The following is a 12,838-nucleotide window of genomic DNA, read 5'->3' as shown; positions in this document are numbered from 1 at the left end:
GAGAAAAAAAGCTGAGGGAAACTCTATTTATACTAAAAAATTTAATACAAGTCCATGAATGTACGAACCAAATCATTTGACCTTTACAAGAAAAAACGTGAAGCAGAAGTTTGGTCATACCGACTGTACACCATTTACACCAAACCAAGGCCAAGCCGACGACATCCTAAATCGAGCTAGTCGGAAGGCGGCGGTCACACATGTAGTGTTAATTATTGATATCACTTCCTTAGAGCATCCACATACATGCTATCTAATAGTGGTATAAATGGATCCTACTTAATTTATTATATTTTTTACACTTATATCATTTCACTAAATTTTCCAAACATCCATACCACTCACTTAAAACTCTAAATTGAGTCCCACTTGTCTCACAAATATTCCAAGCTACGGTGGTTTTCTTTGACATCGGTGGTTTAAAAATTGGTCCAATTTACTTTAAATAATAATATTTTCTGATACATGGTAGCTTTACAACACAATACTACCATTGATGTGTATGCTCTAAGGAGACTAACTCCAACATATACACACTTGAATCATGTGAAAGTTCTCAAATGTGGGACTCGAAGACATTTTTTCAATCCACTGTCCCACACTTATACTAAACACATGGTTTTCAAATATCCTAAAAATCCCTTACTTGAATTTAAATTTTTTTTCATAAGGAGCTTCAAACACTTCTATAAAGTAGTACACCAACAAAAGTGTTAACAAACTTGAAACTTAGCATATTGAATAAGATTTAAATTTAACAAGAGTAGTTGCAGTTCAGAGACTATGTCTTTGAAATCAAATCCACATACAACTTTTTCTTAGGGTGTATTTTTAAAAGCCCGTGATATAATACATGCATATCTATCCATGTTTAGGGAAAACTTTAGGATATTTTCTTGAAATTTCCTAGAAAGTGTAGCGGTGAAATTTGTGGGACTAGAGCCATTGAATTGACTTAGCTCATATGTTTTAAACAGAGTCGTCACCGCGTTTTATTGTTTTCAAAGGAAATGAGAGAAAAAGCGAATAAAACCCACACAAGTTTTTTAAAATCAAAACTAATAAACTTATTAGAGATTTGGGTAAGGGGGGTTTGTTATGCAAGGGGAAGGTTTTAAGCACCCCTCACATCTATGGTACTCCATAGGAACCTCTTTGAAAATATTATTATTGTTATTAAAACTGTTTTTGTGTAAGATATCATATCTCAGGCCTACATACCCCTTAAGTGCAATAGGAAAGCAGAGCTTTCGTAGTTCATCTTAAAAAGGAAAATAAAAGAGCCAACTGACCAAAATCTTTTTGGATGTTTAGCTTTAACAATACTCAACGAGTTTTTAAAATGTTAAGCTTTAACAATGTTAGAACATGAAATGTTCTGATCATATTTTCTAGTTTTTATGATAACATTAGAAATGAATTTTGTATAAGACAATGTGGTACTCTAATAAATTACGTTTTCCATTTTAGGAAAAGTGTAAAAGAATATGTAATATCTTATCTTTCAGATGCTCTGACCCGGATGTTCTGGATGGCTACATCAGAACATGGTCTTGAAGTTGTCAGAACATGGCTATTAGAAGCAAGCTCTGAAGCTCTAAAGGTTTCACGCTCAAAGAAACTTCCATAGTCTGAAGTGCTGAAGTTCTAACGTGCACCAAACGCTGGAAACTCTGATGAACAAAGCAAATCACAAAGTCTGATTCCAGAAGAAAGCAAATGATGAAAAGCTATATAGGCCAGTCTGTCTATCTGAAAAAATGAACGTTAGAAGCATGGCTACAAAAGGCATAGTCAGAAAAAGCAGTTGAAGCAAGGCTCGAGGTAGTTAACAAAATCATGTAACATTAAATGCAGTATGTACTGTACACGCAAAGCATTAAATGCAGAACTGTTCAACGGTCACATTCTCAACACCTATAAAAGGTTATGTTCTGCCCAAGAGAAAGGTTACAATATACAACGCATAACATTCTTTCATGCAAAGTTCTTGAACATAGCAAACATCTTCATCCTCAAGCTCACATACTTTTGTATATTTAGTGAGTTCTAGATCATAAGCTTAAGAGAAAAATCACTTAGTGATTACAACTTTTTAGAAGCATTTTTATCTCTGTAATATTGATTATAATTTTTGTAAAAGAAATTTCCTTGAGTGATCAAGTTGTGATCTGTAGACTCAAGAAGACTTAGAGGTTGATCTAAGTGGAGAACCATTGTAATCATTTTTTATTAGTGGATTAAATCCTCAGTGGAGGTAAATCACCTGTGAGGGTGGACTGGAGGTAGTTTGAGTTCAAACGAACCAGGATAAAAATAATTGTGTTCATTATTTTTATTTGCCAAAAAGAAACAACCCTTATTCAATCCCCCATTTCTAAGTGTTTTTCACTCCTTCAATTGGCATCAGAGCGACTTGGTTCTAGGTGCAAACACTTAACAGTGTTAGACAAAAGATTCAGGAGAAAAACACGCAAATGGCAGCTCCAGTACCAACCACTACGGAACAAAACAACAATGGTAGCAATAACTTCAATGGATTCAACAGACCACCAGTCTTTGATGGTGAAACTTTTGAATATTGGAAAGATAGGCTAGAGAGCTAATTTCTATGTCAAGATGGTGACCTATGAGACTTGGTGTTTGATGGTTACAAACATCCGGAAACTGGTGGAGTCAAAATCAGCAGACAAGCTATGAGTGATACACAAAAGAAAGATTTCAAAAATCATCATAAAGCAAGAACCATATTGTTAAATGCTATATCTCATGCTGAGTATGAAAAGATAACTAACAGGGAAACAACTCATGAGATGTTTGAATATTTGAAAATGACTCATGAAGGGAATGCTCAAGTCAAGGAGAACAAAGCTCTGGCTTTCATCCAGAAGTATGGGGCTTTCAAGATGGAAGATGATGAAAATATTGAAGCAATGTTTTCTAGATTCCAGACTCTGACAGCTGGACTAAGAGTTCTAGACAAAGGCTACACTAAAGCTGATCATGTCAAGAAAATAATCAGAAGTTTGCCCAGAAGATGGGGACTAATGGTTACAGCTTTCAAGATAGCTAAGAATCTGAACGAAGTATCCCTTGAAGAGCTCATAAGCGCTCTAAGGATTCATGAAATTGAACTTGACGCAAATGAACCTCAAAGGAAAGGTAAATCTATTGCTTTAAAATCTAGTAATAAAAATTGTACTAATGCTTTTCAGGCTAAAGAAGAAAGATCTGACGACTCAAAGTTTGAAGAAGAAGATGAGCTGTCTCTTCTTTCTAGAAGAGTAAATCAACTATGGAAAAACAAGCAAAGAAGATTTAAAAGCTTCAAGAAAGGTGAAAATGGAGAATCTCCAGGAAATAGAAGATCTGGAAAGAAACGCATAATGTGTTATGAATGCAAAGAACCAGGACACTTCAAGAATGAATGTCCTAAGCTTCAGAGAGAAAAGCCCAAAAAAAGATTTGAGAAGAAGAAAGGTATGATGGCTTCTTGGGATGACTCAAATTCCTCTAATCAAGAGTCTGACTCTGAAGATGAGCAAGCAAATATAGCGTTCATGGCAACTGTAGATGGTGAAGAAGAATCTGCCTCTTACTTGTTAGAACAAGATTTGTTCTGATCAATATTCTTAGTTTTGATGATAACAAGGATATGAATTTTGTATAAGACAATGTGGTACTCTAATACTATGCAATTTCCGTTTCAGGAATTATATAAAGAGTATGCACAAAATCAGCGCAAGAAGCACTGACTCAGAAGGTTCAGCATGCAACATCAAAACATGGTCTGACAAGACATCAGAAGATGGTCAAGCGGAATCAGAACATGGGTCTATGGAAGCATCAGAAGAACTTGAGATCAGAAGCAGAAGCACTGAAGTTCTCATGGTATCACGCTCAGAAGCACTTCAAGGTCAGAAGACAAGAAGATGCTCTGCACCAAGCTGTTTGACTCTGATGACATTCAAACGTTGTTTACACAAACATCAGATCAGAAGCAAGTACTAGACTGGCAGGCTACGCTGACTGACAAAAGGAACGTTAGAAGCTATTAAAGGCAACGTCAGTAGACACAGCGGAAACAAGGCTCGAGGTAGTTGACAAAAGAGTGAAACATTAAATGTAATGCTGTACGGAATACGCAAAGCATTACATGCTCCCAACGGTCATCTTCTCAAACGCCTATAAATATGAAGTTCTGATGAGAAGCTCAATACAACACTTGCGCATTAAACTGAAACGCTGTCAAATTCAAAAGCTCTCAAACTTCATCACCAAGCTCACTACATTGCTGTTGTAATATTTTAGTGAGACTTAAGCTTAAACTTTAAGAGAAATATCACAGCTGTGATTATAGCTTTTCAGAAGCATTGTAATACTCTTAGAATTTGTTTACATTTGTTGCACCCCAAAATTTGCCCTCTTTCTTTGTGCTATAAGTTATCAAAGACGTTTATTTTGTCTCTCAAAAATCAAGAAAATTAATAAAGAGTTTCTTAGGCGTGGTGTACGCAATCGTTAATTCAACTGGGTTTCATTGAATTTCATGTCAAGATGTTCTTATGCGTTTCAGATCTCATGTGCTTCGAGGATTCTTTAAGGCATTGTTGTTATACTGGATTGAAGTTCAAATATGAATCATGACATAAAGAAATAAAGTGGCGACCAAGGCTTTTGTTTGTCATTTTTAATGCAAGTAATTTGGTTCATTAATTGAGTTCAGATTTCTTTGAAGTATAATTCATTCAAGTGATGTTTTGGGTTCGTTATAATTCGAAGATTTGATCCCGGTTCTTTAAAGTATGCTGAGATTGGAATTCATTGTGGTTTGTTTGGAATGCGATCTACAAGATCAAAAAGTCATCATAATATTCAAAAGCCATGTTCTTTTATTCAAAGCCCATTCAAAATTCACTACAAAAATCACCCAAATCCAATCCATATTACAAGTCCAATACATTACATGTCTACAAGGCCCAGCCCATTACAAATCAATTACAAAAAATCATACAAAAAATACTAGTACATGAGGCTCCTATTTCTGAAAGTCTAGAATTTCATCAATGCAATGCTTCTATGCTTCTATGCTGCGTTCCGTCCCCGAACTTGCTTCATTACCAGATTCAACTCAAGCCTGCAACCACACAAAAACAATGAGGAATGGTTAAATCAAACCGCCACAAAAATCCCTGCACTTGATATGGAAAATCGGACCTGCATCAATCAGAAATAAACCAAAAAGAAACCGACCTACAGCCAAGACTGATAAAAGCCGATTCGGTAATTCCAACAATTCCAAGATGGGGTAACCGAAACATTGCAAGAAGAAATCAGTTCCACCATTCAAAATTGATTCTCCGATTCAATCACGACTAACAGAAAAGAGAAGTGAAATAGATAATCAGAAAAAAAGGATTGATAACAGAAAATTGCGACAAAAACGTAACAAACTTTACCTCTCTCTCTAGATTCACGCTTCTTCCACCATCTTCAAGAATCCTTACAGAAGCTTTTCATCATTGACATTCTCCAAGAAACCTCAGGAAAAGTTATCTCTCAGAATCTCTTCAATCACCATTCACTCACTTGTAATGAACTGAGAAAAGAAAATCGATAACAGAAAGGTATCAAACTTTTGCGGGGAAGATTGATTCTCTCGGTTCACAAAACCTTCATCCTCTCTCCATAACCGTTTCTGGATTCTGGACTCTTCAATAATCATCAACAATCTTCATCTGCAAACACAGACTCATCACGCATCTTCAACCTCTCAATCTTCACCACCAAGTCTTCATCGCAACTTGAATCTCTATCATCCAAATTCAACGTAACAACAACGCTTCGCATCATTTTCATCATCTTCAATCACCTCTCACGTTGCAACAACAACCGTGACAACGGAGCACGCAGAGGAAATCGAAGTTCAGAAATGAAACGAAAGACCGCAAAATGAAAAGAAGAAGAAGTGGTTCACAAACGGGAGAAATTCGTCATCTCTTCGCAACAAGTTTCATCGAGTTGTTGCAGAATTCTGAACAACAACGCTTCTGCATCATCGATCATCATCTTCATCATCTCACGGCAAATCATCGTTCTCTGTGTAATCTTCACGAACAAAATTCGTTCATCGCATCCACCTTCATCATTGCCACGCATCGCAATCCAATACGCAACATCATCTTCGCCAGTAACAACGATCTCCGGTGGTAAGCATCTAAAACAAAATTCATCGCGAATAGAGACGGAGAGTGAGAGGCGGAGGTTTACATCGGAGATAGAGACTTGATTCGAAGGTGACGGTGGCCGGGGATTTGCTCTTCATCGGGGAATGTTGAGATCTCCATTTGCGCCGTCGAAATTGGAGAAAGGAGGATGAGAGGACCGAGGCAAGAGGTGAGATGAGGAGGGTATCGGCGTCTTATTTTGCTCATGGTGGCGATGATGATCGGAGAGGATCGTTACGGCGTTGCTGAGTTTGTTCATGAGTGTAAAGAAGAAGGACTTGTTCAGAGAAGCTCCATAGTCACAAGTTAGAAAAACCCTAAATCCTCTTTTGACATTTCTTTTGATTAACGTGTTGATTAGCCTAATTAATTGACATTAGTGTGCATTAATCTGAAGTTAATATTAACAAGAATCTGAAGTGAATCCATGGACCATACTTTGGGCCGAATTGCGCGCTATTCACACCCCTTTGCTAGCCCAACATCACAACCTTTTTGGCATAACAAAGATCTGACTTACAATAATCTGTTTGGGTCATACTCCCTAGGCCTGCGCCCTCACCCATGCTGCACCATTAATTTCAGACTTTCACCCCCCTGTCTACATATTTTTTACATTAGATGTAATTGTTCTAACTAGTTTTGTTTCTTACTTCTCGTAGTTAATAAAAATGCTATGAATTCAATAATTTTGCATGATAAAAAAATAAATAAAAACATGTATTCTTTTCTAGTTAGAATTAGATTTTTGTTTCCTATATTTGTTTTAGATGATAAAAAATAACCAAAAACATGTGATATTTTGCTTGTTAGACTTTAATTGTTTTATACATAGTTTTGTTCGTTTACTTTGAGATAAAAATGTCATGAAAACAATTTAATCTTGCTAGCTTTTCTTTTAGAATTCATTTAGAATTTATTTGCTATTATTTTCTATGGTCGGTGCATGCTTCCTTGTTATTACTGATTTGGTTGTTGAGATGTGCGAGGTACTTCGAGAGAGCCTTCGATTGCGATTCGACTTACTTCGTGTTCCACTTTATTTGTGGGATACGAATTTCTTCCCGACGGGATTCATCTGATCTCTCATTCATTGAGATGTATATTCCTGCATTATCTGGCTTGTGTTCTCTTGTAGGTTGCTTATGTGGTTATGCTCGACGCGTGCCACATGTCGCTTGTGATCTATTTTCACGACGACGCTTTCTGACTTGCTTTGCTTGATGCTAGCTTACGCGAAGTATTTTGGACTTCTCTGCTTACGCTTGCTAGCTCATTGCGGATTTGCTATCCGTTCGGTATTGTCTCCCGTTTCATTTTATTTCTCTTGCACTTTATTGCTTTCTCGCATCATCCTATAACATGAGAAGTAGGACCTAGACATGCATCTGGCCAAGTCCTCGAAAGAGGCTCTGTTTTTGTTGGTGTGTTTACATTTGTGCTTTGCGGCAGGGAGTCACGGTGTAATAAGTCCTATATGGCACTCCGTTAAGTCCTCATGGAAGGCATGCGGAAAGGGTTAGCAATCAACCCCCGCCTAGTCTCATCGAGTCTGTTCAGTATGCGCACGCTACGCGTGGCTCGCTTCTGAACCAGCACAAGATCTTGTTATCGAGTATGTCAGGAAAAGGGTTCATGCAGCCGGACCCCCGCCTTTTCTATAGCTCGCGTCGCTCGACGTTGATGCTCGGTGTACGCACGCACCGTTTTCCTTTATGATCCGTGATGGCTTGGTTGCTGAGAGGGGTCCGCCCTCTTGTCTATGGCCCGATCATTTTCACGAGGTCTAATGCTTGGTTGACTTGGGTTGAGCTGCTCCCCTTGGCTATGGCGGGACCGCTTTTCTACCATTCGGTCAGTACCGTTGGTTTGTTTGCTTTACGAGCGGATGCTCGTTTGTGTGCTCATTGTGTGCTTTTGCCTTTTCCCTCGTAGGTTGATAGCTTAGCTTAGACTTGTACCCTTTGTATGATAACATTAGGTAGCAAGCTTTCCCCCTTTAGCTTAGGTCTTCCTCATGCATTCTTTAAAACACAAACCACACTCTTTGATTTTCTTTTCTTAAGAGCTTGTTATTTCCGCTCCATTCCCAGCATAAGTCTCCAAAGGTCGAGCAGCGGAGTGTGAATGTAACTTGTTCACCTAAAAAACACAAAACAAACAGAAATTAGTTAGCCGAGCTACGGTAGCTCTGATTCTGCAAAACAGATACGTAGGCAGCGGGGTAGGGCCCGTGCGAGCATAATCCTTTATTTTCCCTACATTCTGCATTCATTTTAGTCCAGATTAGCGTAGTTTGCTTACACACCCATAGTTTTAGACACAGGCGTGGATACCATCGAGTACGATGGGCGCGAGGGGTGCTAACACCTTCCCCTCGCGTAACCGACTCCCTTACCCTTTTTCTCTGGTCGTGAGACCGTTGTTTTGTTTTGTGGTTTGCTGGCATTCCCTTCCTTTTCAGGATAAATATGTTAGTGGCGACTCTGTTAATTTTCGCGGTAGCGACAACATTAAGTTGTAAGAACTAGAGTGATCAGGTAGATCAGAATACTCTAGAAAAGTCTTAGAGGTTGTCTAAGCAGTTTGTTCCTAGAGTGATCAGGTTGTGATCAGGATACTCTAGAAGACTTAGCAGTTGGCTAAGTGGAAAACCATTGTAATCAAGTGTGATTAGTGGATTAAATCCTCAGGTGAGGTAAATCACTCCAAGGGGGTGGACTGGAGTAGTTTAGTTAACAACGAACCAGGATAAAATCATTGTGCAAATTGTTTTTATCTTACAAGTTTTAAAGCTACACTTATTCAAACCCCCCTTTCTAAGTGTTTTTCTATCCTTCAATTGGCATCAGAGCGCCGATTCTAAGGTGCAAGCACTTAACCGTGTTTAGAAAACATTCAGGAAGAGAAAAACGCTTCAGTAAAAGATGGCTGGTGAAATTCCAACAAACACACCTACATCTACATCTGGCTCTGCTGAGCAATACAATGGAAATGGTAACAATGGTTATACTAGACCACCAGTATTTGATGGTGAAAACTTTGAATACTGGAAAGATAAACTGGAAAGTTACTTCCTTGGTCTAGATTGTGACTTATGGGATCTTCTGGTGGATGGTTACAAACATCCAGTGAATGCTACTGGCGTAAGGATTACAAGACAAGAAATGAATGATGATCAAAAGAAGCTTTTCAAAAATCATCATAAATGTAGGACTGTTTTGCTGAATGCTATCTCTCATGCTGAGTATGAGAAGATATCTAACAGGGAAACTGCCCATGATATATATGAGTCATTGAAAATGACCCATGAGGGAAATGCTCAAGTCAAAGAGACTAAAGCTCTTGCTCTAATCCAGAAATATGAAGCCTTCAAGATGGAGGATGATGAAGATATTGAGAAGATGTTCTCAAGATTTCAAACGCTAACTGCTGGATTGAGAGTTCTGGACAAAGGCTACACCAAGGCTGATCATGTAAAGAAGATCATCAGAAGCTTGCCCAGAAGATGGGGTCCAATGGTGACTGCATTCAAGATTGCAAAGAATCTAAATGAGGTTTCTTTGGAAGAGCTAATCAGTGCCTTGAGAAGCCATGAGATAGAGCTGGATGCAAATGAGCCTCAGAAGAAAGGTAAGTCTATTGCATTAAAATCTAATATTAAAAAATGCACTAACGCTTTTCAGGCTGAAGAAGTAGATTCTGAAGAATCAGAATATGAAGAAGAAGATGAACTGTCCATGATCTCCAGAAGGGTAAACCAACTCTGGAAGAGCAAACAAAGGAAGTTCAAAAGCTTCAGAAGTTCAAAGAAGTTTGAACGAGGAGAATCTTCTGGTGGCAGAAGATCTGACAAGAAGAAGGTCGTCTGCTATGAGTGCAATGAGCCTGGACACTTCAAGAATGAATGTCCAAAACTTCAGAAGGAGAATCCCAAGAAGTTTCATAAGAAGAAAGGGCTTATGGCAACATGGGATGATTCTGAATCAGAATCAGACTCTGAAGTAGAGCAAGCCAACTTTGCACTGATGGCCACAGTGGATGATGGATCAGAATCTACATCAGAATCAGATTCTGAAGAGGTATTTTCTGAACTATCTAGAGATGAATTAGTTTCCAGCTTGACTGAACTTCTGGAACTCAAGGCTCACCTTAGTATCAAATACAAAAAGCTGAAAAAGCAATTTGAATTTGAAACTAAGAAGCTGGAAGTGGAAAATTCTGAACTAAAGGAAAAAGTTTTAAAATTATCCAATGATAGTGGATCTCCTTCTAAATCAGAAAAATCCATTCCCAGTCTCAATCATATTCTGAAAGAATATGACTCGAGCTTCAGAAAGTTCCTATCTAGAAGTATTGGCAGAAGTCATCTTGCTTCTATGATATATGATGTTTTTGGAAACAGAAGGTTTGGCTTTGGCTATGAGGGTGATACCTCACATAAATTTGAACCTGTTGATGATTTGAAAATCACATACAAGCCATTGTATGATCAGTTCAAATATGGCCATACACATGATATTAGGCTCACTTCACATGCACAGAGTTTTAACACTGTACACACCAAGAAGCATGTGACACAACCTAAGAAATATCATGATGTCAAACCTAAAGAATTTCATGATGTTCCTCCTGTTAATTATCATGCTAAACCCAAGTTCAATCAGAACTTGAGGAAAACTAACAAGAAAGGACCCAAGAAATTGTGGGTACCTAAGGAGAAGATAATTTCTGTTGCAGATATCCTTAGCTGCAAAGAGGATAAAGCACAAAATGTCATGGTACCTGGACTCTGGGTGCTCGCGACACATGACGGGAAGAAGGTCTATGTTCCAAGACCTGGTGCTTAAGTCTGGTGGAGAAGTCAAGTTTGGAGGAGATCAGAAGGGCAAAATTATTGGCTCTGGAACCATAAGTATTGGTAACTCTCCTTCCATAACTAATGTACTTCTTGTAGAAGGATTAACGCATAACTTATTGTCCATAAGTCAATTAAGTGACAATGGTTATGATATAATCTTCAATCAAAAGTCTTGCAAGGCTGTAAGTCAGAAGGATGGCTCAATCCTATTTACAGGCAAGAGAAAGAACAACATCTATAAGATTGATCTTTCAGATCTTGAGAAGCAGAAGGTGACTTGCCTTATGTCTGTATCTGAAGAGCAATGGGTCTGGCACAGAAGATTAGGACATGCTAGTTTGAGAAAGATTTCTCAGATTAACAAACTAAATCTGGTCAGAGGTCTCCCAAATCTGAAATATAAATCAGATGCTCTTTGTGAAGCATGTCAGAAGGGCAAGTTCTCCAAACCTGCATTCAAATATAAGAATGTTGTCTCTTCCTCAAGGCCATTAGAACTTCTGCACATTGATCTGTTTGGACCAGTCAAAAAAGCATCTGTCAGAAGGAAGAAATATGGATTAGTCATCGTAGATGATTATAGCCGCTGGACATGGGTAAAGTTCTTAAAACACAAGGATGAGTCTCATTCAGTGTTCTTTGAATTCTGCACTCAGATCCAATCTGAGAAGGAGTGCAAAATCATAAAGGTCAGAAGTGATCATGGTGGCGAATTTGAGAACAGATTCTTTGAGGAGTTCTTCAAAGAAAATGGTATTGCCCATGATTTCTCTTGCCCTAGAACTCCACAGCAAAATGGAGTTGTAGAGCGAAAGAATAGGACTTTGCAAGAAATGGCCAGAACCATGATCAATGAGACCAATATGGCTAAGCACTTCTGGGCAGAAGCAATAAACACTGCATGTTATATTCATAATAGAATCTCTATAAGACCTATTCTAAATAAGACTCCTTATGAATTGTGGAAGAACAGAAAGCCCAACATTTCATATTTTCATCCTTTTGGATGTGTGTGTTTTATTCTGAATACTAAAGATCATCTTGGTAAGTTTGATTCTAAGGCACAAAAATGTTTTCTTCTTGGATATTCTGAACGCTCTAAAGGCTACAGAGTATACAATACTGAGACATTGGTTGTAGAAGAATCAATCAATATCAGGTTTGATGATAAGCTTGGTCTTGAAAAACCAAAGCAGTTTGAGAATTTTGCAGATATAGATATTGACATATCAGAAGCTGTAGAACCAAGAAGTAAAGCTCCAGAAGCTGAAAGTCTCAGAAGCAATGAATCAGAAGATCAAGTTGCTGCATCTTTAGAGAATCTCAGGATTTCTGAAGAGCCAACAGTCAGAAAATCTTCTAGACTCTCCTTAGCTCACTCAGAAGATGTGATCCTTGGAAAGAAAGACGATCCCATCAGAACAAGAGCATTCCTTAAGAACAATGCATAATGTCAATTAGGTCTTGTTTCTTTGATCGAGCCAACTTCTGTTGATCAAGCTCTAGAAGATCCAGACTGGATAATTGCCATGCAAGAAGAACTAAATCAGTTTACAAGGAATGATGTATGGGATTTGGTTCCTAGACCAAAAGGATTCAACATCATTGGTACTAAGTGGGTGTTCAGAAACAAGCTCAGTGAAAAGGGAGAAGTGGTAAGAAACAAAGCCAGACTGGTGGCTCAGGGATATAGTCAGCAAGAAGGGATTGACTATACAGAAACCTTTGCACCAGTGGCCAGGTTAGAATC

Source organism: Vicia villosa, linkage group LG2 (genome assembly GCF_029867415.1).
Source record: "Vicia villosa cultivar HV-30 ecotype Madison, WI linkage group LG2, Vvil1.0, whole genome shotgun sequence".
Taxonomy (NCBI): Eukaryota; Viridiplantae; Streptophyta; class Magnoliopsida; order Fabales; family Fabaceae; genus Vicia; species Vicia villosa.
Note: the sequence above shows the minus strand (reverse complement) of the source record.